This window comes from Myotis lucifugus, unplaced genomic scaffold, assembly GCF_000147115.1.
Source record: "Myotis lucifugus unplaced genomic scaffold, Myoluc2.0 scaffold_198, whole genome shotgun sequence".
NCBI classification, from domain to species: domain Eukaryota; kingdom Metazoa; phylum Chordata; class Mammalia; order Chiroptera; family Vespertilionidae; genus Myotis; species Myotis lucifugus.
Genome location: NW_005871246.1, coordinates 1,250,049 through 1,273,012, shown reverse-complemented (window position 1 = coordinate 1,273,012; position 22,964 = coordinate 1,250,049). Strand labels below are relative to the sequence as shown.

Genomic DNA, 22,964 nt, shown 5'->3' with positions numbered 1-22,964 from the left:
TAGAGTGTTGGCCTGTGGACTGAAGGGTTATGGGTTTGATTCCGGCCAAGGGCATGTATCTCAGTTGCAGGCTTGATCCTGGCCCTGATCGGGGCACATTCAGGAGACAGTCAATTGATGTGGCTCTTTCACATCGACGTTTCTTTCTCTCTGCCTCTTCCCCTCCCTTCCACTCTCTCTGAAAAAAAATCAATGGAAAAAATATCCCCCGGGTGAGGATTAACAAACAACAACAACAACAACAATAACAAAAAGTGAGTCATAGAGAAGTTCTAGAACTCAGAAATGCAATAACTGGAATTTAGAACTTAGTAAATTAGACCTAATCAAAGAGAGAATTAGTAAACTGAAAGATAAATCAAATGAAATTTTCCAGATTAAAATGATAGTTATTCTGGTGAGTGTGTATCGCTATTTATTGTGGTTACATTTGCATTTCCCTAATGACTGGTGACACTGAACTCCTTTTCATATGTTTATTGGCCATCTGGAGATTTTCCATGAGGTGCATATTCAAACCTTTTGCCCATTCAAAAAATTGGGTTGTATGTCTTTTTTAGAAATACTAGTTTTTATTGAAGTTTAACAAGTCATGGATACATGTTTTAATTTCTATGGCAATCTAAAAAACAACACAGTTATTTATAACTATGAAGCTAATAAAGGGAGCTGTGAAATCATAAAAACAACCATTTATAAAGTCAAGAAAGAAGAGAAAAGGCAACATGCAATGGGTAAGATGAATAGAAAGCACACAGTAACTAGATAGATGGGAATGTTAGATGAAATCACTAATATGTCAGTCATCACGTTAAATATAAACTAGCTCTCCGGGTGAAGATGGCAGAGCGCAGTTACTGCTTTTCATTGACTACTTTCAGCCCATCTGGTAAACTTGTTCAGATTGAATATGCTTTGGTTGCTGTAGCTGGAGGAGCCCCTTTAGTGGGAATTAAAGCTGCAAATGGTGTGGTATTAGCAACAGAGAAGAAACAGAAATCCATTCTGTATGATGAGCGAAGTGTACACAAAGTGGAGCCAATTACCAAACATACAGGCTTGGTAGATAGTGGCATGGACCCAGGTTACAGAGCGCTTGTGCACAGAGCCCGAAAACTAGCTCAGCAATATTACCTTGTTTACCAAGAACCCATTCCCACAGCTCAGCTGGTACAGAGAGTAGCTTCTGTGATGCAAGCATATACCCAATCAGGCGGTGTTCGTCCATTTGGAGTTTCTTTACTAATTTGTGGTTGGAATGAGGGGCGACAATATTTATTTCAGTCAGATCCATCGGGAGCTTACTTTGCCTGGAAAGCCACAGTGATGGGAAAGAAATACGTGAATGGAAAAACTTTTCTTGAGAAAAGATATAATGAAGATCTAGAACTTGAAGATGCCATTCATACAGCCATATTAACCCTGAAGGAAGGCTTTGAAGGGCAGATGACAGAAGATAACATAGAAGTTGGAATCTGCAGTGAAGCTGGACTTAGGAGGCTTACTCCAACTGAAGTTAAGGATTACTTGGCTGCCATCGCATAATGAAGTGACTGAAAATCTGGAATTGCAGATAATCTCTATACTTAAACATGTTTAAAGTATGTTTTATTTTGCAAAATTTTTGCATACTTATTTCTACATGATTTAATGGATCAGTGTTTTTAAAATGATACTTATAACTCATAATAAACAGCTAAATCCAAAAATACATATATAAACTAAATGCTTGAGTCAAAAGACAATGATGGTATCTTTTTTGGCGATGGGAAAATGTGACTTTTTACTCAAATAAATTACTTTCTTGGCAGCATCCCCCATTTTTGTCTTTGTCCATCCCCCATTGTCCGCTCCCATTGCTGACAGACTGCTTTGGTTTGTTACTGAAAGCTAGTTCATCTGCTAGACAAATGCCCTTTCTGAAAGAAAGGTTATCAGTCCTACATATCAATAGCCTTTAAAAAAAATGTGTGTTTTTAAAATCAGAGCTACCATTATTGCAGTTCTCTTTAAATTCTCACAACTTAGTCCATCCTTGCTTCTAGAAATTGGTTAACATCACAAGCTCTGGAGCTGCTTACACTCAGTTTCCTCATGTATATCCTATATAATAAAAGGCTAATATACAAATTGTCCCTTCGGGAGTTCGAACAACCGGGAGTTTGACCACTCACTATGACCTGTGCTGACCACCAAGGGGTGGCACGGAATGAAGCGGGCGGCCAGAATGAAGGAAGGCCTCCACCAGCAGCTGGCAGCCGGAGAAGGAAGGCCCCGGCCCACAGCTGGAAGACCCCGATCAGCCCTGATCACTGGCCAGGCCTAGGGACCCTACCCATGCACAAATGTCATGCACCGGGCCTCTAGTAATAGTATAATGGGCTTTACCTCAAAGGTTTGTTTGTGGATTAAATAAGTAAATGTATAAATTGGTGCATAATGAATACACAGTAAACAATAGCTGTTTTTATTACTATAACATTAGAACCATTTTATTAGTACAACTCTCCCATCCCCTTTTTGTTCTGGCCCATTCCTCCTGATCCCTGTCAAGACTAAATTCAAAAGCTACTCTATTCTGTGACTCCAGTCCTGACCATTCCTACCATGCCTCAGCTACACACACCAATGTGCAACTCTAGCCCCCAGAGCCATGTGCTGTAGGCAGAGGTTTATATGAATTTAACTTACCACATATTGGAAACAAATGACCCACAAGGATAGGAAAAGAATGATTTCTTTCCTTCCTCTTTTGATTCACTTCCATGGAGTCACATCTTACATGTGAGATTCTAAAGTCAGCAAGTTAAGTCACAGTTATGCAGTCAAAGTGTCCCCTGACAACCCTTTTTATTTTCCTTGCAGAGCACAGTGGTTTGGTGTATACATCCTTGATTCTAGGTCTAGCACGCTGAAGGTGGAGACCCACAGGGACAGGCAAAGAACGGGCCCAGAGGAAAGTCTACAAGCTGAGGTCGGGGCATTTGAGCCGTTCTTGGCAGAGGACTGGCCAAACCTAAGAAGAAGTAACAGGAGTGATGGGGAATGGAGATGCAGGGACGAGAATACCAGTGTCCTGCTCACCAGGAAGACTCACTCCTGTCCCTGTCACGGCTCACATCCTATAACACAGGCACAGGCTTAGCGTTCATCCAGAGGATGAAACTAAATGGAGCTGTGTCCTATGATGCAGGTAAATTCTCAACCCGGGGAGTTAACTGAACGTGTGCCTGATGGAGGCTCCAGTGCAAATGGCTTTGAAGTCCTACTCTGTATCGGCCATTGAACAATCATTGAAAAAGTGCGGAAATGAATACGACAGTCTGCCTCTTCAAGCAGATTCTACTCTCTTTTGTAAAAAGCGGTGGGGCGTGAGCAGGCACATCGGTGGATGTTTCAGTAGAGACTTGCCTCCATTCCTAATACAGAGTAGGGCTCGGTCAATGTGACTCAAATGAATGAATAAGAAAAGTGGAAGAACTTCCCCATCAGGGAAGTCCAAAGTGCACATGTTAACAGCTTCTGATTGAAGAGGCACCTGGGGACAACAAGGAGCTGTTTCCTCCATATTTTGTGTCCGAACTCCACTTCGGGAACATCAGGATCAGAAATTATGGCTCCCGGTGGCCTCTCCCATTTCCAGGCAGGCAGCACAGCGCTCTGCACCATCCGCGCGCTGTGAGCCTCCATAAATCTCCGCGCTCCTGTTCACACTCCAGAGGCTGCGGCCCGATGCCCTGCTTTCCTCACTTTGAAGGAGGAGCCACTTCTCTACTGGGCCTCATGGTGCTCTCTGCAGCTCCACTCTTTTTTTAAAAAATATGTTTTTATTGATTTCAGAGAGAGATAGAAACATCAATGATGAGAGAGAATCATTGATCGGCTGCCTCCTGCATGCCCCCTACTGGGGATTGAGCCTGGAACCCGGGCATGTGCCCTTGACCGTAACTGAACCCAGGATCCTTCAGTCTGTAAGCTGACGCTCTATCCACTGGGCAAAACCAGCTAGGGCTGCAGCCCCACTCTGACTCTGTGACAGGTCTGGGAAGGAACTCCCCACTGCAAATGCACACACGGTTTACATGTCCTTCTGGGAGTAGACACTGCGAGCATCCCCTCAACACATGTGCGCACACACACACACACACACACACACACACCAGTGCAGAGCCTCTGCTGACGGCCGGACACAATGGCACAAATGACGCCCCTGGAGGTCCTCTTTCAAGCCCCCAGTTCTTCCGGAATGGGCCAGCCCACTGCTCCAACAGGGGACAGATTCGCCTTCCTGGAGATAAACCAAGCCCAGTGTGTGTGTATGCATGTGTGCGTGTGTGCGTGCGTGTGTGTGTGTGTGTGTGACTGCAGCCACACAGACACCTGCACCGTCAAAGACACACTCCCCCTAGGCTGGAACAGATGGCCTCCACGTTGTCCTCCTGGCATCAGAACTGCCATTAGACCAACCCAAACCAGGAGAGGCCACATGTGCCCGTCAGACTAACAAAGATCAGAAGGAATGTTAGAGCACAGCGTCGGCCGAAGTGAGACAACCTTGCCACTGAGTATCTAAACTCATGCACCAACATCTAAAAGGCACGCGGGCACAGCAATCGCATTCCTAGGTTTGTGTGGTACAAAGATGTGGGCGCAGCAGGGACCTGGTGAAATCAGCATGGGTCACCTTCACAGTGGAACACGACGCAGCCGTGCTAAGGTGTGAAGTCAGTCGTGCTAATGAAAGCGGATGGCTGGAGATAAGCTAAGGGAAAGCAGCAGGTGTGGCAAGGGGTGTGAGCACAGAGGAAACCTACGTGCCCAGGGTTTTTACGGGTATGGATTATCTCTGGACGAAGGAAACGGGAGAGAAGTGAGGGGGTTTTTAAGGAGAGAGACTCCCTCCCTCTGAATTTCTATCTGGTGACAGATGACTTATTCAAAACAACAAATATTGTCAACTGCACTTCACTATAACATTAGAATAGAGAAACCAGCAACCCTTCCAATACCTCTTCTCACCCTGGGCTCAGTGTCTGTCAGTAAGGCCCCTGGGGTCTTCAAGATGCCAGACTAGTGGGTTAGAGAATTTAGCTCTTGCCCAGTTCTGCCTCTCCTGAGACCAACCGGAAAGACACCTGATTTCAGTTTGCCCAAGCATGCTGGCTTGGGGGCCTGTGCTGAGATGGTGGCATGTTGTAAAGATACTTAGAAAAGTAAAGAGCTCTGTGCTGTGGTGGCGACAGACTGAAAATACAAATTCCCGCGTGCTAGGGACTGAATGGTGTCCCCTGTCATCTGTACGTTGAAGCCCCGACTCCCAACATGACTGCATTTGGAGATGCAGCCTTAGGGGAGTGTTCAAAGTTAAATGAGGTCATAAAGATGGGCCCTGGTTGGCCAGGACTGGTGTCCCTATACGAAGAGGAAAAGACACCAGAGCATTCATTCTTGGAGAGGAAAGGCCATGTGAAGCCACACAGAGAAGGCGGAGAGAGGCCTCTGGAAAAACCAACCCTGCCGATACCTTGATGTTGGACTTCCAGTCTCCACAACTGTGAGAAGTCGATGTCTTTGGTTTAAGTCCCCGTAGGTGGCATTCTGTGGTGACAACCACCGCTGAGCCGATGTGTCCCTAAATCTTTGGTCTGGGACCTCGCTGATGGTGGTGATCACCTTCCAGGCCCCCACAGCTCACTCCTCCCAAAATGCAAACACGAAGATCGACCTCGCCTGCAATGGGAGGGCACATCTGTCTGCCCAACGAGAGAGAACTCTTCAGGGCAACCAGCACATACTTCTTCTTTCCCCACTTGTCTTTCTCCTTCCTAGACACCAGGTAGCCTCACCCACTCCAAGGTGCTAGCATCGAGAGAGACAGAGGAGGACCCCCTAAACCGGCCTCGGCCAGGGGCAGTGTGGAGCCCGGGACCCCGCCAGGACAGCGAGAGAGACCCCACTGTTGGCACGCCTTCTCTGTTCTCTCACCCTGGGCTCAAGGGTAGTGTCACAGGAACTTGACTGTGTGGAAACGGGTCACCTCCATGCTCGCCGTCTGGTGGGGCGGCAGACACCAGCCAGGGCCAGCGGTGCTGGGGGCACCCACAGTGCAGGGACGCCTCCGCAGCAGGCGAATGGAGGGAACAGCATTTGGAGCAGATCCCCTTGACAGAAACTTGCCCCACGTCCAAAAGCATCACTGAAAACCCAAATGGTTTAAGTCTGGCAACTCATCAGACGGCCGTTTGTGTAAGAAACGTGTGATGAGTGGTCACAGCAAAGGCAGCCATCCCAACGCTGCGTGCGGGGCTTCAGGATCTCAGAGTTCCCCGCGTGACGGCGTCTCTGGAACTGAAGTTGTTTTGAATGGAGTGAAGGGATTTACCATTTGCTAAGTGATTCACATGAACGAAAAACACACCAAAACCCCCCAAATTTACCCAGAGACCCAGGTAGATGTTAATGTTTTTTTTCAATCAGCACAGACTCTGGATGAAGTGTTTCAGAGGGCGACCCTCTCCCGGTGACTCGGTGGGCAAGCATCAGTCACAGGCCCAGAGAAGGCCCGGCGCGTGGTGTTCAGCGGGCCAGTCAGGCACCAGCCGCACGGATCCTGGGCCTCTGGGGCAGCCAAAATCCACAGCTGCTGCGGCCCGGCTCCGGCCAGCACCTCAGCGTGCGGAGTGCTACGCACCCCAACCCCACAGGAGTAAATACCCTACAGGAATGTGGGAAACCCTATGGAGACCGACCAGCCTGGGGTCTGCTCACTGCCGAAGCCCCTCCGAAGGTTCTAATCAGCTTTAGAGCAAAGCAGTGCCTGGTGCAGAATTGTAGCCAAATGGTAATTTTTTCAACATATTTAAAGATGAAATCTTCCTTTTGCTGCAGTTCTTAGAATTGTTTTTCCATCAACAGTCTAAGACGCCTGCCCCCTCCTCCCACTGCCTCACCCCTTCAGCCAGCTTTCTCTCAAGTTAGCTCTCAGCTGGGCTCACCCACTCCCCGCCCCCGAGAGCCAGGGAAGCAGGAATTTTAATTTTTAAAATGCTCACTGTCTGAGGGAACTTAGAAAATCTACGGCTGCTCTAGGACAGTTCTCTCCTCTGCAGAAACACATCCTTTGTAAACGTGTTGGTCAATCAAGAAAGAGTTTTCTGAGTTTCCAGGGTCCCACAACTTTGTCACTCGTAGCAACATCTGTGCTGTAGTCGCAATGAACTCCGAGCACCCATACTGAGGCGTTTTAAAGATTATCTGCTGCCTCCTTCCCAAGTCTGAGCTCCTTTTCCTGGGAACTGAGGTTTCCAGTTCAAGGGTGGCCGGGACGAGGGTTTTCTTGCACCGCAGGTCAGCTTGCTGAGAACCGTCACCAGAACGCAATGGGTGCAGAGGGCATTGTTAGCTGTTTGTTTGTTTTACTTTTCGTGTGTGTGTGTGTGTGTGTGTGTGTGTGTGTGTGTGTGTAATTGTTCCTCTCCACAGAAATCTTTGGTAAAAGGTGGAAGATTTATGTGACCCGTGGCCCACGTGGAAGATACTAGGAGTGGTGGTGTGATCGCTGTGACGATGACAATGACTTGAGCAGAAGCAAGTTTAACAGGTCACCTGGAGTGGGCCTTCTCCAGAGGGCGGGGTCTCCGCCCACATTTCAGCGACCCTTCCATGTGCCGCGCCCCCTGTATGGTTGGAGCAGGGGGGTCTGTGGCCAGTCTGCTGCATGATTCCCCCAGGGACACACACTCTCTGACTCCCAGTGTACTCCAGTTGCCGTGTTTTAAGTTGTTGCTAAGTAACTGAATAACCCGGGCTGAGTGACCAAGACTCTATGCCAATTCTCAGAACTACTAACCTAGAGGGGTGGGCGCGTTCTTGGTGTCAAATAACTGGTTGAAGTTACTTGGGGCAAAATAGATCTCTTTCCTTCTTTGTTTTGTTGTTGGATAACAAGAAACGTCCAGGCTAATATCCATCACTTGAATAAACATCATGACAATCAGTTGACTTTCTTACTCCATGAGTCTCCTTTGTTATATTTAACAAAAGAAAAAGCTGGCAGTGGGGGCCTGGGCGATGTCCTCGCTCAGCTGGGCGGTCAGTGTCAGCCAGGGGATCCGGGGCGTTCGGGTCACCAGGGCGCCGCGTCCAGGGAAGACGGCGTTCCTTGCAGGGTCTGCCCTCAGCCTGGGCCGGCTGAGCAGCGCTCCGGTTCCGGAGGCTTCGTCCCACAGGGTTTCACTCTGAAGGACTCCGGTTCCAGGTCCAAACAGCATGTCTGTGCCTTTAAATTAGTGCGTCCCAAGCACTTTGGAACGCATTTTCCTCCTGGACGTTTCGAGAGTAGTTCTTAACCGATGGCCATAGTCGCCTCCAGGGGCCTAAGGCATCCAGACCCTCTGCCTGTGCCCTCTGTTCCCCACTACGTCAGCTCAGACCCCGGAGAGACGACTCCATGGAGCAGAATTCTAGTGCTTTAGTGCTCATCCAGGAAGCCCATGGCACTTCTAGGGCTGGGCCAGTTCCCGTTCTTGCTGAAATGTTGCTTCCTCACAATTAGCACCCTCCCCGCCACACCTCTGCCCCAACAACAGCCCCTGTCCTCCCTTCATCCTCACTCTGCACCGTGACAGCCTGTAGCTGCAGGCCCTAAACACCTTCTGCTGAGACTCGAGGGGACTACGCCTCTGACAGGTGACAGGGGAGGTTTTCCCCAATGTCGCAGAGTATGCCAAGTGTGAAATAAACCATGAATCCAGCTCCCGCAAAAAATCCTATATAATAAAGGGCTAATATGCAAATCGACTGAACGGCAGAATGACCAGTCGCTATGACGTGCACTGACCACCAGGGGACAGACGCTCAAAGTAGGAGCTGCCCCCTGGTGGTCAGTGTGCTCCCATAGGGGGAGCGCTGCTCAGCCAGAAGCTGGGCTCACGACTGGCGAGTGCAGTGGCAGTGGCTCCCACCTCTGCAGCAGCGCTAAGGATGTCCAACTGACATCAGTCGGACATCCCTCGAGAGCTCCCAGACTGCAAGAGGGCGCAGGCCGGGCTGAGGGACCCCCCTCCCCGAGTGCATGAATTTCATGCATCGGGCCTCTAGTTAAAGTAGAATTTAACATACAATCCAGCAATTCTATTTCTGGGTAAATATCGAAAAGAATTGAAAGCAGGGTCTCAAAGAGAAATTCGTACATCTGTGTTCATAGCAGCATTATTCTCAATAGCAAGACGGATGAATGAGAAAACACAATGTGGCATATTATTCAGCCTTAAAAAGCGAGGAAATCCTGACAGCCTACAGCGTGGGTGAACCTTGAGGACATTATGCTGAGACAAGCCAGTCACAAAACAGCAAATAGTGCATGATTCCGCTCATATGAGGCCCCTAGAGTCATCAGAATCATAGGGACAGGAAGTAGAACAGGGGTCTCCAGGGGCTGGGAGGGGTGGGGAGTTAGTGTTAAATGGGGACAGGGCTTCGGTTTGGGCAGACGAGTAAGTCCTGGAGATGGACGGTGGTGATGTTTGCACAACAGCGTGAATGTGCTGAGCTGTCCACTTAAACATGCCTAACATGCTACATTTATGTTGTGTGTATTTCACCACAATACAAATGCATAAATAGATAAACCAAAGAGTCCAGATGAAGTCCTTCCCCCTAAGCCTGGATTTATGCAGCGTCTCCCTCCCGCCTGGCACCCCATTGGCAATGATCCTGCTCACGTGGCCCCTTTAGGGTCTGAGCAGAGATCCTCGCTGTGTGGTCAGAGATCACCTACAGCAGAGTCCTCTGGGGCCGGTTTACAATGTAGGTTCCTGGGCACCAGGAACAGATCTTGGAGTGGAGGGGCTCAATCGCTTGCATTTTAGCAAGCCCCTCGCATAGTTCTTACGCCCACACAAACAGAGGGCAGGTCCTTTGCCCAGACTGCCCTTCAAAATATTGACTCACAAACCAAAACCCAGCTCTGGTCCAATCCAGGCAGGAAGGCCACTCGAAAGTGCTTTTCACAGGCACACTTTGTAATATTTTCAGTCCCCAGGTCTCCATACGGTCATAACCTTTTTCAAAGGGTGTTAATCTAGAGGTGACCCTTAAACCGTTACTGATCGTGAAAATTTATAGAATCACTGAATGTCTCAGGCGAGGCCAATAAAACCCAGCCCTCTCACCTGCCGTGAGGCTGCCGGGCCAACCAGTGCAAAGCTGGAGCCCGACAGAGTCCTGCTCACGTGGCACCTCGGCTGCCAGGGCCACCTGCTGCTCTCGGGTCTCCACGGAGGCCCGAAGTCACAGCTCCTCTGCGGCGGGGGGCCGGGGGGCTGCCGCACTGCGAAGTGTGAACTTCCCCTTTGATTCAGGGGGTCAATCTCACCTGGCACCCTGCCTACAGGGGGCGGGGTGGGGGGGAGTAGTGGTCAGGCAGTTGAGAGGGTGTCAGCCACACCCCGTCAACCTCTCAGGGATGCTGGCCAAGCAAGCAGCCCCCCAAGGACATCCTCCTCCTCTCCCTTGAGGAGTGACCCTCACCCGGAAACCCAGTTCCAGTTAGCAGCAAGCAAGCCCTCTCGGTCCAACCCGGCAGGCTGGTGGGCAAGGAGGTCAGACGAAGACCAGACAGAAGCATCCGGAGGAAGCTAAGTGTACGAGGGCACGTCTGGACCTTTGGAAAGCAGGCCGGTGGGAAAGAGCCCCTCCGGGTGGGCCGGGGACATGCTGCTGCAGCCACACAGTGCAGGCTCCGCCCAGAAAGATGTCTTTGCAGGTGCTATTTTGCACATAAAGGAAAGAACGAGAGCTCGATAAAAACAGGCCCCTTCAACGAGGACCACTGAGAAGACCACCCGCCTTGAGGTAGTTTGTTCTCTCTGCTTTTGTTCAGTCATTAAATGATTTTTGAACCTGCAGGTGTGCCGAGGGGCTATCTACCTGCCTGCCCATGGGAAGCAACAGACACAAAGGTAATGACACATGGCAGATTCTATGTTGGGGCACAACAAACACCCGGAGGACAGCAAACCTACCTGGAGAGAAGGGGCATGTGAGCTGGGCTTTGAAGGATATGTAGGAGTTTGCTGGGTATGAGGCTTTGAAGGCCAGCTCTGACTCCTGTTTTACCAGAAGGAATCTGGGATCTAAAGAGAGAGAAGAATCTTCCCAACATGTATTAGGGCTGAGACTGGGACTGGGTGCTGAGGCCAATGCCCAGCATTCCCTGGGTCCTGGGGAGCTGTGGGGAGGAGGGGCAGCTCTTCAAGGAGAGTTCACCTGACCAGTCCTCTTGCTTCTTGGTGAAAGATGATCTCTTAGCTTGAGTCTCACACCCACCCAGCTTTTACCAAACTCCTCTGCACCTGGGCCGAGCCCTGCCAAGGCAGCCCTCAGCTGATGGAGAGCAAGGTGAGTGGTTCTCTCGTCTCTGCTCAGATGCTGCAGTTACAGGGCCGGGGAGGGCAGGGGCTGGGCAACTGGTATCTGCCAGGCATGGACATGCCAGCCCAACAGGTAAGAGGATGCTTAGACGGCTGCGGCCTTTTCTGTGAGAGACGACCCAGTGAAAGCTCCGCACGCCCCATCAGACGCCGGGCAGGAGGACTGGACGAGGAAGAGACTGGAGAGCCCATGGGCAGGTGCCCTGTGTGGCCTTCGCACATCTCCGTCCAGGAGCAGCTCAGAGGAACGGCCCAGGTGCCGCCTTGCCAGGGGGATGTCTGGCTCTCACCCCCTGGCAGCAAGGGGCAGTGTGACCTTGGAGAACACTCCCCTTTACATTGGGCTCATTTTTCTCCTCCCAAAAAATGACAACAGAATCAGCTCCAGCCTCTCCTGACCCCCAGGGAAGGCAGAGAACTTGAGTTAATAAATTGAGCAAGCTCATGGGAATCCAGAAGGGGTGTGACTCACTCTGAAGCGACAGGCCTGCCAGTGAGTGTCCCTTTCTCACCCGCCACAGCCAGAGCCATCTCGAGCACCTAGCATGCTGCCCACGCAATCCTCCCACACAGGCAGCTCACAGGGCCACACGTCCACTGCCAACCTGTCAGCCTCTGGGCCCATGGGTGCCAGCCCCACCTCAGCCTCCCCGGCTTCTCCCAGCCTAGCCGTCACCTGGCTCTGGAGGTGGTCTGGGACACAGAGGCCCAGCTCAGGCATGGTCCTGGGGACGTGGGGTGGAGCTCCCTTCAGACTTCTGGAAGATGAGACTGGGCAGCAGGTGCCACGCTCTGGGCCTCCCCAGGTGCCTCTGTGAGGACAGCAGCAAACCCTCGAGGACAGCTGGTCGCCAGCACAGAGTGGCCATGCGAGGCAGAGGGCAGGCGGCAAAGCTGGTACCACACAGAGAAGCCAGGGTGTCCGTGCGCTATTTGGGAAGAGTCTGGGATTCCCGCCCCCCACGTAGCCCAACGGGAGGGGAGGTGGGGGGAGCAGGGAGCGTGGGATGATCACCCAGCGTCTGAGTGATGGGTGCACGTGCATTCATTGTGTGTACACATGTTTGAAATTTCCCAAATAATTGTCTCCTTAATCCTGACCGATTCAACTACAGAGCCACACTGTCCCCTACAGTGTGATCCATCCCTCCTCCCTGGGACTTCAGGCCACTTAAAGTTTAAAATTTTTTTTAATCTTTAAAAAGGCAGCAATGGCATTTAACTGATGCCTGAGGTGAGGGAATCTCATCCAAAATTTAGGGACACATGCAGAAATTAACATGAAAACTGTTGCAAAGTCCAATAGGTTGGACTTATCTTTTCATTATTTTAGGTTGAAAAAACAAGGACATACTTCTGCCTTCTCGTCAGAACGAATGGATTTTGCTCGGCCACAGAGGTGAACTCAGAAAACGTGTATCTTAAACAGCCTTTGGGATCAAAGGCAAAAATTAGCCTAAAACATTTCAAATGCAGCACGTGTTGCATCTCTTATCTCATCTGCCCTTGAAAACTGAGATAGAAAAATGAGCCTCGAATAGCAAGAAAGAACTTAAACGTAACGCATGGACGGTGAGGTTGTTGGAGGGACCAGACAGATCTCAGCCCCTCGAGAGAGCAGTGGCAGCCGGCATCCATCACGTGTGCTCCTTTATCTCCTCCCTGCCTCCCAACAGGACTTCACAGAGCGAGGCTGACGCCAAGCAAATATTTAGTAATATTTTATTCTATTTACAGCATCTCATGGCAACACTGTGCATGGTTATTGAAGTTAGACACAACCCAATCAACAAACAGACACAGCTGCAGCTGGTAACACAGTTCAGCTCCCAGGGGCGAGACCCTGTCCTGGACCACCCCAGAGAGCGCCTGGCTGTACACTCAGCTGTTCGGCCTCCCCTGCCCAAAAGGTACCTGGTCCTAGATGCACAACCTCAGCCTCAGGGCCCAAACCATCCTGGTACCTTAGGACCATTGATCATCTCTTCCTCTCTTCCTTCCCAACACCACCCCCTCCGGACCCAGGTTGTTGAAATGCTTTGGGAGCACAGAGCTTTCATTCCACAACCAGAACCAAATGGAACATGAAAATCAGCCTACGGAAAGCAACATCCTGGCTTAAATTCATACTAAAGTGTAAATGGCTGACAGCAGCCTCCTCTGAGCCCAACAAACAAAGTCTGGGCTTCTTCCCAGTAAAGCCTTCAAGGGCCTACACAGTTTGGGCCCTGCTGCCCCCTCTAACCTGCCCCCTTTGTTCTTTGCTTGACACTCTGTGCTGAACTCTCCCACCTCCTGTCCTCCCCACGCTGCCTTTGCTCCCACTGACCCCCCCCCCCTCTCTGCTGCTCCTCGCTCCCACAGGCCAGACCTGGCGCTCCCCTGCTCCCATATCCTCCATTACTACCCGGGCGCATCTCTACTATCTCACCCCTCCTGGGTGTGACCGCTCATCTGTCTCCCCAAATAGACTGGTTCTGCTTCTGAGCCTTTGCTGGTTTCTAGCACCTGGCACAGGGCCGGCTCCTGGTAAATGTTTGGGGTGGAAAGAACAAAGGCAGGGAGGATGGGCAGCCCAGGGCCAGATGCTATCGCGGGCCTTGGGGAGAGTGAGGCAGCTAACACACACACAGAAATAGCAGCAGGTCCTGGCTCTGGCTAAGGCAGTGATGGCGAACCTTTTGAGCTCGGCGTGTCAGCATTTTGAAAAACCCTAACTTAACTCTGGTGCCGTGTCACATATAGAAATTTTTTGATATTTGCAACCATAGTAAAACAAAGACTTATATTTTTGATATTTATTTTTTATATTTAAATGCCATTTAACAAAGAAAAATCAACCAAAAAAATGAGTTCGCGTGTCACCTCTGACACGCGTGTCATAGGTTTGCCATCACTGGGCTAAGGACCCAGACGGTGCCAGTGACCCTCCCCTGTGCATAAGGAGGGCCTGGGATCATGAACTAGTGCAGCTCAGGGACGAGGCTGGGCCGTCGGCGTGAGCAGTGCCGGTGGACCTGGGCTGCGAGGGAGAGGCCTCGTTCCCAGGCCAGCTCAGCATCCCCTTCCCCTCCCACTCCTGGCAGCTCGGCAGCAGGCGTATCCGCTGGGTTTATTTGCATCCAGTTTGGAACTAATGGATTTCTTCCATATTTATATCATAGAATAAACAGAGATTTTCCTGATCAAAGGCCGCCCCGGGGCCTGGAGACAATTACCGGAGTATTTCCCCTACTGAGGTCACGCTGCCCATTCACGAGACGGGCCCTGGCTGTGCCCAGCACATGTTACAGCTCGGTGACCCTCAGCTTTTCCGAAAAGGACCAAAACTTCACACTCTTCGAGTGGCTCCCTGCTTGAAGAATTAATCAAGAGCCCAGCTGGTGGGAGTGTGACCGCCACTGCCTCGCAGGCTACACATTTCCTCTGCAGGCGGGTCAACCCTCCACACAGCCCTCTGAGCTGGGGGGCGGGGTGGAGGCCTGTTCTGACCACATGTGCCCGAGGTCACAGGGCATCAAGCGCAGGAGCCCAGACTGGAACCCACGCCAGAGGCTGCAGATCCTGCTCCAGGCACAGGGCACCCTAGTGAGGCTGGTTTCCAGAGAAATGGTCCAGGGACGCATTTCCACCGTAAGGAGGGAGCGTGCCGAGGACGGCTGGGTAACTAGCTCTTTAATCCACACGGAATTTATTTTGTGTGTGAGGTACGGCTCTAACTTTATGTTTTTCCAAAAGGTGGATTAATTGTACCAACAATATTTCTGAATCATCCTTCCTCTACTTGAAATGTGACCAGGTTCCTACATGAAATCCTGGACTCTAGGCATTTTTAAAAACCCACGTACCTGTTTCTGCGCCCGCTTCTGGACTTGCGTGCCTTAGCATGGCGTGACGACTCGGAGAGCCAGGCACCTGCCTCCCCCGACGTCTCCCAAGGTTGCCTCTCTCGGGCTCTATCTCTCCTGCGCTCCGGCCGCCGTTACGGACTCTCCACTCTGTCCTCCTCTTTCTAAAAGTCTGTCCTCTTTCCTGTGTGTCTGTTTCTCTCTTCTGTATTGTAATATCCGCGGATCTAACTTCCAAGTCTGCTGCTTTTCTCGTCAGCTTTGTTAATTTTAATGACTACATTTTTCACTTAAATAAATTCTGCCGGATCCATTCCAAAACCATGTCTCCTGTTCTGGTCTTTCATTCTGACTCCTTTTATGTGTCATAATTTTAAATAAACACATCTACTTCATACAGTGCTGCTATTTCTGTGTTGACAGAGAATCGGTCCTGTGTTGGTTAGTTATTCCTCATGAGAGTTTATTCCTTACTGTGGTTTTCTCCTGTGCTTCTCTCTGGAAGAAGCTCTTCTCTGGGCGTGTCCCGGGGACGTAGAATGGAGGGAATGTATATGTGTTTACCAGCTCCCCGGTTCTGGCCTCGGTTTTATGTGAATTCCTGTCTTCGTGAGTCCGTGCCACGCAGACAGTATAAATGCAGTCCCCAGACCCACACACAGTACAGGTTTGAGTTTATTTTTCATGGCAAACTGCCTGCCCCTGCTCAATCCCTGGACGACAACAGGTTTCCTCATCACTTCCCCGGGCCGAGGGGCAAAGGTTTGCAGCCCACTTTTTACAGTATCTATCCTGGTCCCTACAATACCCAGAGTTGTGGGCACTTGTAGTTATAGGCATTCAGAGTTGTAGGTACCCATAGTTGCAGGCACTGTAGTTGTAGGGCCATAGTTGTAGGCACCTGAAATTGTAGGTATGTGTGGTGGTAGGCACTGGTAATTATATACACACAAGTCTGTCCATGGATGCTGAGGTCTTAGAGCTCAGAAGGCAGATTTCATCTATGCGTCCTCCTCTCCAGTGGCCAGGCTCAGGATAAAGCTTACGTACAGTCATCACTCAAGATGCACTGATCTTAATTCAACACCAAAAGTCTGAGCACTCATCAAGTGTCACGCTCTGCACCGGCCTTTTTATACATTAATACCATTTAATCCTCTCAAGAAGGGAAACAGATCGGATTAAGAGGTGGGCTGGCTGGCGGCTGCCCAGGGGACCCACTTATCGTGGGCAGGAAAAGACGGCTGGATTAACGGTGTCAGGGCGGTCACTCAGGTCTCCACCCCCCTCAGTAATTAGCAGATGTAAATTGGTCTTCAGTGGAAGTGCCCACACTGCATCTGCCCGGCTTATTTTTATTGACTATTACAGTGGGGTGCTGCTTGCCAGGAACACAGAATTTATCTGTATTTTCAACCCTTTAATAAGAAACTCAAGAAGTTGTGTGGCTGAGAAAATTGCAAAATAAGCCCTAGCCAGTTTGGCAAAGCGGATAGAGCGTTGGCCTGCGGACCGAAGAGTTCCGGGTTCGATTCTGGTCAAGGGCACACACCTTGGTTGCAGGCTCCTCCCCAGACCGGGCCCTGGGAGGGGTGCGTGCAGGAGGCAACTAATCAATGTGTTTCTCTCACATTGATATTTCTCTCTGTCTTTCCCTCTCTCTTCTGCTCTCTCTGGAAATCAATGGGGAAAAAACCTTGGGTGAGGATTTAAAAAAAAAAATTGCAAAATAAGACTGCCAAGAAATTAAGGATTAGTACTTCTGATTTTTTTTTCCAGAATATCGATTCAGCCAGAGGAAGTACATGAGAAAGTGGTCTATTTCCGTGTGGGTAGGAAACCGGTCTCTCCAGCCCTACTCAAGGGCCACTGGGCAGACCCTCCGAAGCTGCACCAAACAGCGAGCCCTCTGCATTCAGCCGGGGCCCAGGCATCGCGGTGAAGAACGTGAGGCCAGTAGAGAACAGTCACTGGCCCAAGAGGCCACGTAGCTGATGGAGGTCCTCAGGAGTCTTTGAGGGACCATAATCCAGGACCTCCACCCTCCCTGAGAGCCACCTGTCCGCTGAGGCTGCCAGGACGCAGGCCCACCTGAGGGTCCAAAAGCATTCTTCTCTTTCTCCATCCGCAGGTACACATCTGGTTACCTGCTTTTCTGCAAACCAAGCCTCCCATCAGCCTGCCACCAACTGGCTTCCACTCAAATTCCAGAAGTGTTTTGGTATTGCACACAGCGCCCAGACACGCGGCTCTCTTCCAAACTGGGAACAACCGAGGCCCTCCTGGAACCCCAAGAGACGGCAGGAGGGGAGGAAGTGTCACAGCCCCGCAGAGATACAGCCCCACCCCATGGGCTTCCAACCCACCTTCTGCCCAGACCAGAAGCCCAGAACGAACCCCACATGGACCCAGCCTCGTGGCCAAGCTGGAGCGGACTCTGCCCCCGTCATCGGAGGCCCCAGGGCAGGTGTGCACCTGGGAATGCCCTGGCTCTATTGCAGCGATTTGTGTTTGAAGTAACAGAAATTAGAGCGGCGAGAGGGAGGGTACCCATGTCTGTAGAAAGAAGCCGGAGGAGAGGTGGAGAGGCAAGGCCAGACTGGGAAGGTGACCAGATGCGACTGCTCATGGGCCTCCCCTGAGCGACAGGGAAGCCTGTTTCATACAGGGACTTGCATCCCATCACAGACGGGCGCTGCTGCCAGTCGCACTGTCTGCGATCCTGGCCATCGTGTGGGGCCATTCGTCGCTGACCACGTGTAATAAAACGACACATCATTGCCCCTTTGACCTGTGTCCTTTTGGTCAAGGGGTCACAGCGCTCACCCAGTGTTTGCTGAGCAACCAAATCATCAGGAATAAGCAGCACCGATTGTGGGCCTGCCGTGGGTGTTCCTCACCCGGCCCAGCTCCCGGGAGTGCGGGCGCCCCACGCCCTGTGGGAAGCGCGGCGGAGCGCTCCTTCCACCGTCAGGCCCCTTCCACCTCCACGCACCTGAGGGAACTCGCTCAGTGGTGTCACTGACAAAAGTCAACGAGCCTCAAATTCTTCCCAACAGGTGACATCTGAGTGAGCTGAAACCCAAACTTGGCGCAAGAGAACAGAGTGGCTGACCAGCGGCTTGGGCCAGAGACAACTCCAGCAGATATGATTCAGGACAAGGAGCCTTTAGGAGAGGAAGGAGGGAGAGACGAGGGCACTTCTGAGAGGTTCTTCCAGAGCCCAGTGCCAAGGAATGCTCACCAGCCTGGCCATCAGCCTTCCCTCCGGGTGCCGGGGGAGCGCCCCTCCTCCCGCGGTCACGCCAGGAAGCACAGAGGAAACGCAGCAGTCACCGCTCCTGACTAACCGTGGACGACATGATATGAGACCTGTCCTGAGGGAGACAGCAGAGTCACGCGGTGCCGATGCCCTGTGACAGGGTGGGGACACACCAGGTTGGCAAGATGGAAGCTGGTGCAGGCTTTCTAGGAGTTACTTAGATATGAGTCCAAATTATAAATGGGCTCACTCCTGGTTCTGTAACCCCGCTGCTGGGAGCTTATCCTAAGGCAGCGATGGGACATTTCAACAAGACGGATAAGTAACGATGCTCATGGCAGCAGGGTGTGCAGAGGGAAAAACGGGATTACCCAAACCCACCAATTGGGGTTCATTAAGTAAATGGGCACCCGTGCAGGTCTGATCTCTCGTCTTCATTTCTGTATCCTCAGGCCCAGAAGGTGCCTGGCACATTTTAGGATGTTTGCTGAAAGCATGGATACCAGAGGTTACCAGGCGGCCACTGAAAAGATCGCCGAGACACAGTTCTGTCCTGTCGGGAAGGATGGCCCCGGTGCCCAGCAACTGCGAGGTGCATGGGCAGTGGGCATAGTAACCCATTGGCACCAATAGATGTACAGAAAGGATGCATTCAAAACTCAGCCACTGGGACCAGTGTGCTGCTTCCATTTTTTATCAGTAGTATTCTGTCAGAAGGCCAGGTAGACATTTCCAATATGGGGCACGCATTATTGTATCACCTTAATATCCCAGAAGCACAGAGCGTTTGCTTCCGACTTGGATCCTGAGGCCGGCCTGCATTTCCCACCAGCAGGAGACTCCTGGGCCACAGGTCCCTGGACTCTGACCCCGCGGAGCTCGGGGGTGGCTGGTAGGGAGGGGTGAGAAGGAAAAGCAAAGACTGTGTGAAAGAGCTCCCAAGGGGAGGAGCTGCTGAAATGTGGGGCTACTGGCAACATGATTTGATGGCAGATACATTGGAAAGAATTCTTCATTCTGAGGCATCGAAATGATGACAAGGAAGAGAGCCCGAGCGTCTCCTACGTGGCTGAGGAGAGGCCACATGGTGTGGCCAGCCATGCCTGGGAGAGGGGGAGTGACACTTCACTGTGAAGCTGCATTTATTAATGGAACTGCACACACCTTGAAGGTGAACTGGACCGCAGGGCCTGCCGCGTCTCCCCCGGGCACCCACCGCACCCGCTGCCATAGGAAACCTCCACCTGCTCCAGGTGCTCCGCCGGGACCCCCTGTGTGCGAGCACCTGCTGACCTGATGGCGAGTCTCGATGCACGTAACCCCCTTCAGGGCCACCAGGTGGCGGCCAGAGAAACGGGCTTACGGACTGCTCCGTCCTTGACAAGGGCCCTCGGTGAGTTTCCACTCCAGACATTTCCATTTTGTCCTGAAATTTGAATCCACCCTTGTGAGATCAAAGTTTGTCACAGACCGTCAAACCTCAGAGGGAAGGCAGGTGGGCGGGGGGAGGGGGGGTAAGAGATCAACCAAAGGACTTGTATGCATGCATATAAGCATAACCAATGGACACAGACACTAGGGGCGTGAGGGCATGTGGTGGGGGTGGCCGGGGAGAGGTCAATGGGGGAAAAGGAGACACATGTCAATAAGGAATTAAAAAGAAAAAAGTAAAAAGTTTGTCACCATTGAGAACATCCAAAAGAATGAAATATGGATGCTTTAAGCTATTCCAAAAATACCCTGGTAAGTGGAGATAGAGCTGGGGTGAGCGGGCGGCAATGGAGCTGCCCTGCGAGTCCTGGCCGGTCTGACACTAGACAGGCACACTTAGGTGAACTGGAAGCAACTCGAGCACCAGGCACTGAAGCATCACACAGCCCAACAGGCTACAAAACTTCAGTCGGCCAGAGCAAAGCTGAGGGCAGTAGGTTTTAGCCGATACCATCTGATCGGAGAACAGAGCTGTGATAAAGTCAGCATTCCACAGTCCTGCTCCTGGGCTTGTATTTACAGTCAAGGAAAGGAGAGGGAACAGAGGAGGGAGGTGGCTCAGTGTCCTGTGCCTATTGGAACAAATGACCACAGCGTGGCTTAAAGCAACACAGTGGATTCTCTCTCGGTCTGGAGGGCAGAAGTCTGACAGGGTCTCCCTGGGCTGAAGCCACGGTGTCGAAGGGCTGGTTCCTCTGGAGGCTCCGGGGAGAATTCATTTCCTTGCCCTTTCCAGCTTCCAGAGGTGCTGCATCCTTGGCTCCTGGCCCCTTGCTCCATCTTCGCAGTCAGAAGTGTAGTAGCATCTCTTGTCTCTTTAACCCTCAACTCTTCTGCTCTGATCATATCTCCTCTCCTCTCTGACCCCCCTGCCTCCATTTTATAGGATCAGGATCACCTCCTCATCTCCAGACCCTTAACCACACCTGCAAGGTCCCTTTCCATGTGAAATCACATGTCCACAAGCTCTGGGGTCAGGGTGCAGACGCCCTCGGGGCCATTATTCTGCCAGCCACAGGCAGCCCCACCGGGCGGGGCTCTGAGAGAGGCCAGTGCACACACCGGCTCTGCCAGGCAGGCACCACCCACCACCCACCACCCACAGGTGAGGAGCCTGAAATCAGGGTAACCCAGTGCTCAGGGCACACACACATCCAGGAGGCCCGGGGCCAGTCTCTTCATCAGGCCGCTGTCCCAACGGAGCACCTGGCAGTGGGGCCCAGCCGTCTGGCCAGACGCTAACAGTCATCAGCGTGGCTTTTGAGGATTTTCAGGCCCAGCCAGGAGACAAGACAAACACATGGAGACACCAACTGCAATGCTAACGTTTGCAACGGACCCGAGCATTTGTTGCTTTGAATCCAGCTCTCACGCGAGAAACCCTGGGCCGGGAAGGGCCGAGTCATGACTCCGTCACCGGGATGGCGGGATGGAAGCGGTGAGCCAGCCTGTCCATGACACCGTGTGGAGTGCGCCTCTTGGCTGAGTCCAGTGAATGGATGACCGAGGATGTGGGAGCCACGCACTCTCTTCGGGAGCTGGTTGTGGCCAGGGGAGCCAGAGGTCAGGGCGGTGGGAGGAGAGACTGTGGGGCCTGAGCACCCTCCCAGTTCTAAGCTAGAACGGGTGGCAGGCGGTGGGTCCTGTGCCATTGCCACGCGGGAGCGCGGCCAGCTGAAGTCATCACAGGGCCAGCCCGGGGAGGGTAATTTCCAAAACATGTGGCCGAGAGGGATGATGAAGCATCAGCACTCCAGGCCGCAATGCAAAGCAGATGGAGAGGCTGGGAGCGTCCTCCAACAGCTGATAGGTCTCTGAGGGGCCAAGGGTGAGCACCACTGTCCTCAGCTCCCCTGAAGGTGGGTGGACAGACAGGCAGCAGCAGGGTCCTGCCAGGCAGGTCATGTCCGGGCAGCCGGCAGCTCCAAGCCACCCACCCGGAGGGCACAGAGGTGGATCCTGACCACAGGCGTGTCTGAGGGAATGCATGTGCTCCTGCCCATCAGCAGTGGACAAGGCTGACCCCTGACTGTGTCCCTCTCCTGGAGGAGTGTCCCCCAAGATGCCCCATGGACACCACTTTGCCTCTCTCATCTGCTTTCCCACACCCCACCAAACACGCCCATCTGCACGAACCTCACCGAGCCGCCTCGCTCATCAGCGTGAATTCCCCATGAGTCTGCAGAACACTCAGAGGAGGGGCACTTGGTGTGCTTTTCAGAACTGTGGAAACGCGACACCACACTGCCTTCCTGGCCCAGGAGTCAGCAGACCTGGGGAGGGAAGGGGCGGTTAGGGAACACCCCTCCCCCCAGGAGGGGACAGCGGAGAGGCACCGACTGGCCTTCTGGCTGCATGTGGCCGGGTCACACACTTCGACCGTGCTCCAAGTCTGTGTTTTTTTTTTTTTTTAAATATATTTTATTGATTTTTTACAGAGAGGAAGGGAGAGAGATAGAGAGTTAGAAACATCAATGAGAGAGAAACATCGATTAGCTGCCTCCTGCACATCTCCCACTGGGGATGTGCCCGCAACCAAGATACATGCCCTTGACCGGAATCGAACCTGGGACTTTCGGTCCGCAGGCCGACGCTCTATCCATTGAGCCAAACCGGGTTCAGCCCAAGTCTGTGTTTTAATTTGCCCTTCTTTTGTTTGCTTTTCACTTTTTCAACAGTCTCTGGCTGAGAAAAGTGGCCATTCTTAAATCTACTCAACAGGGCGTGATTGTGTGCGTTAACTTTTCACTCCACAAAGAGACTGCACAGGACAGCAGGCCCCAGCACAGCGGCCCTGCTGCAACGCTTGTGAAAACGAGAATTTGCTCCAACATGATTGCTCTGTTCTGGAGCAGTTCAAACATAGCACAGATGGCACGTTCCCTTATGCACGATTTCACCTGCCGGAAACACCGCGCACACAGACAACGG

At 51.9% G+C, this 22,964-nt stretch overlaps 1 pseudogene across 1 annotated transcript; it reads left to right on the top strand.

Moving 5' to 3' along the window:
• The first annotated feature begins 831 nt into the window (after positions 1 to 831).
• Positions 832 to 1,604, top strand: LOC102425690 (annotated as a pseudogene). The gene has a single exon (XR_001349917.2). The product of XR_001349917.2 is annotated as a proteasome subunit alpha type-2 pseudogene (transcript).
• Positions 1,605 to 22,964: the final 21,360 nt, after the last annotated feature.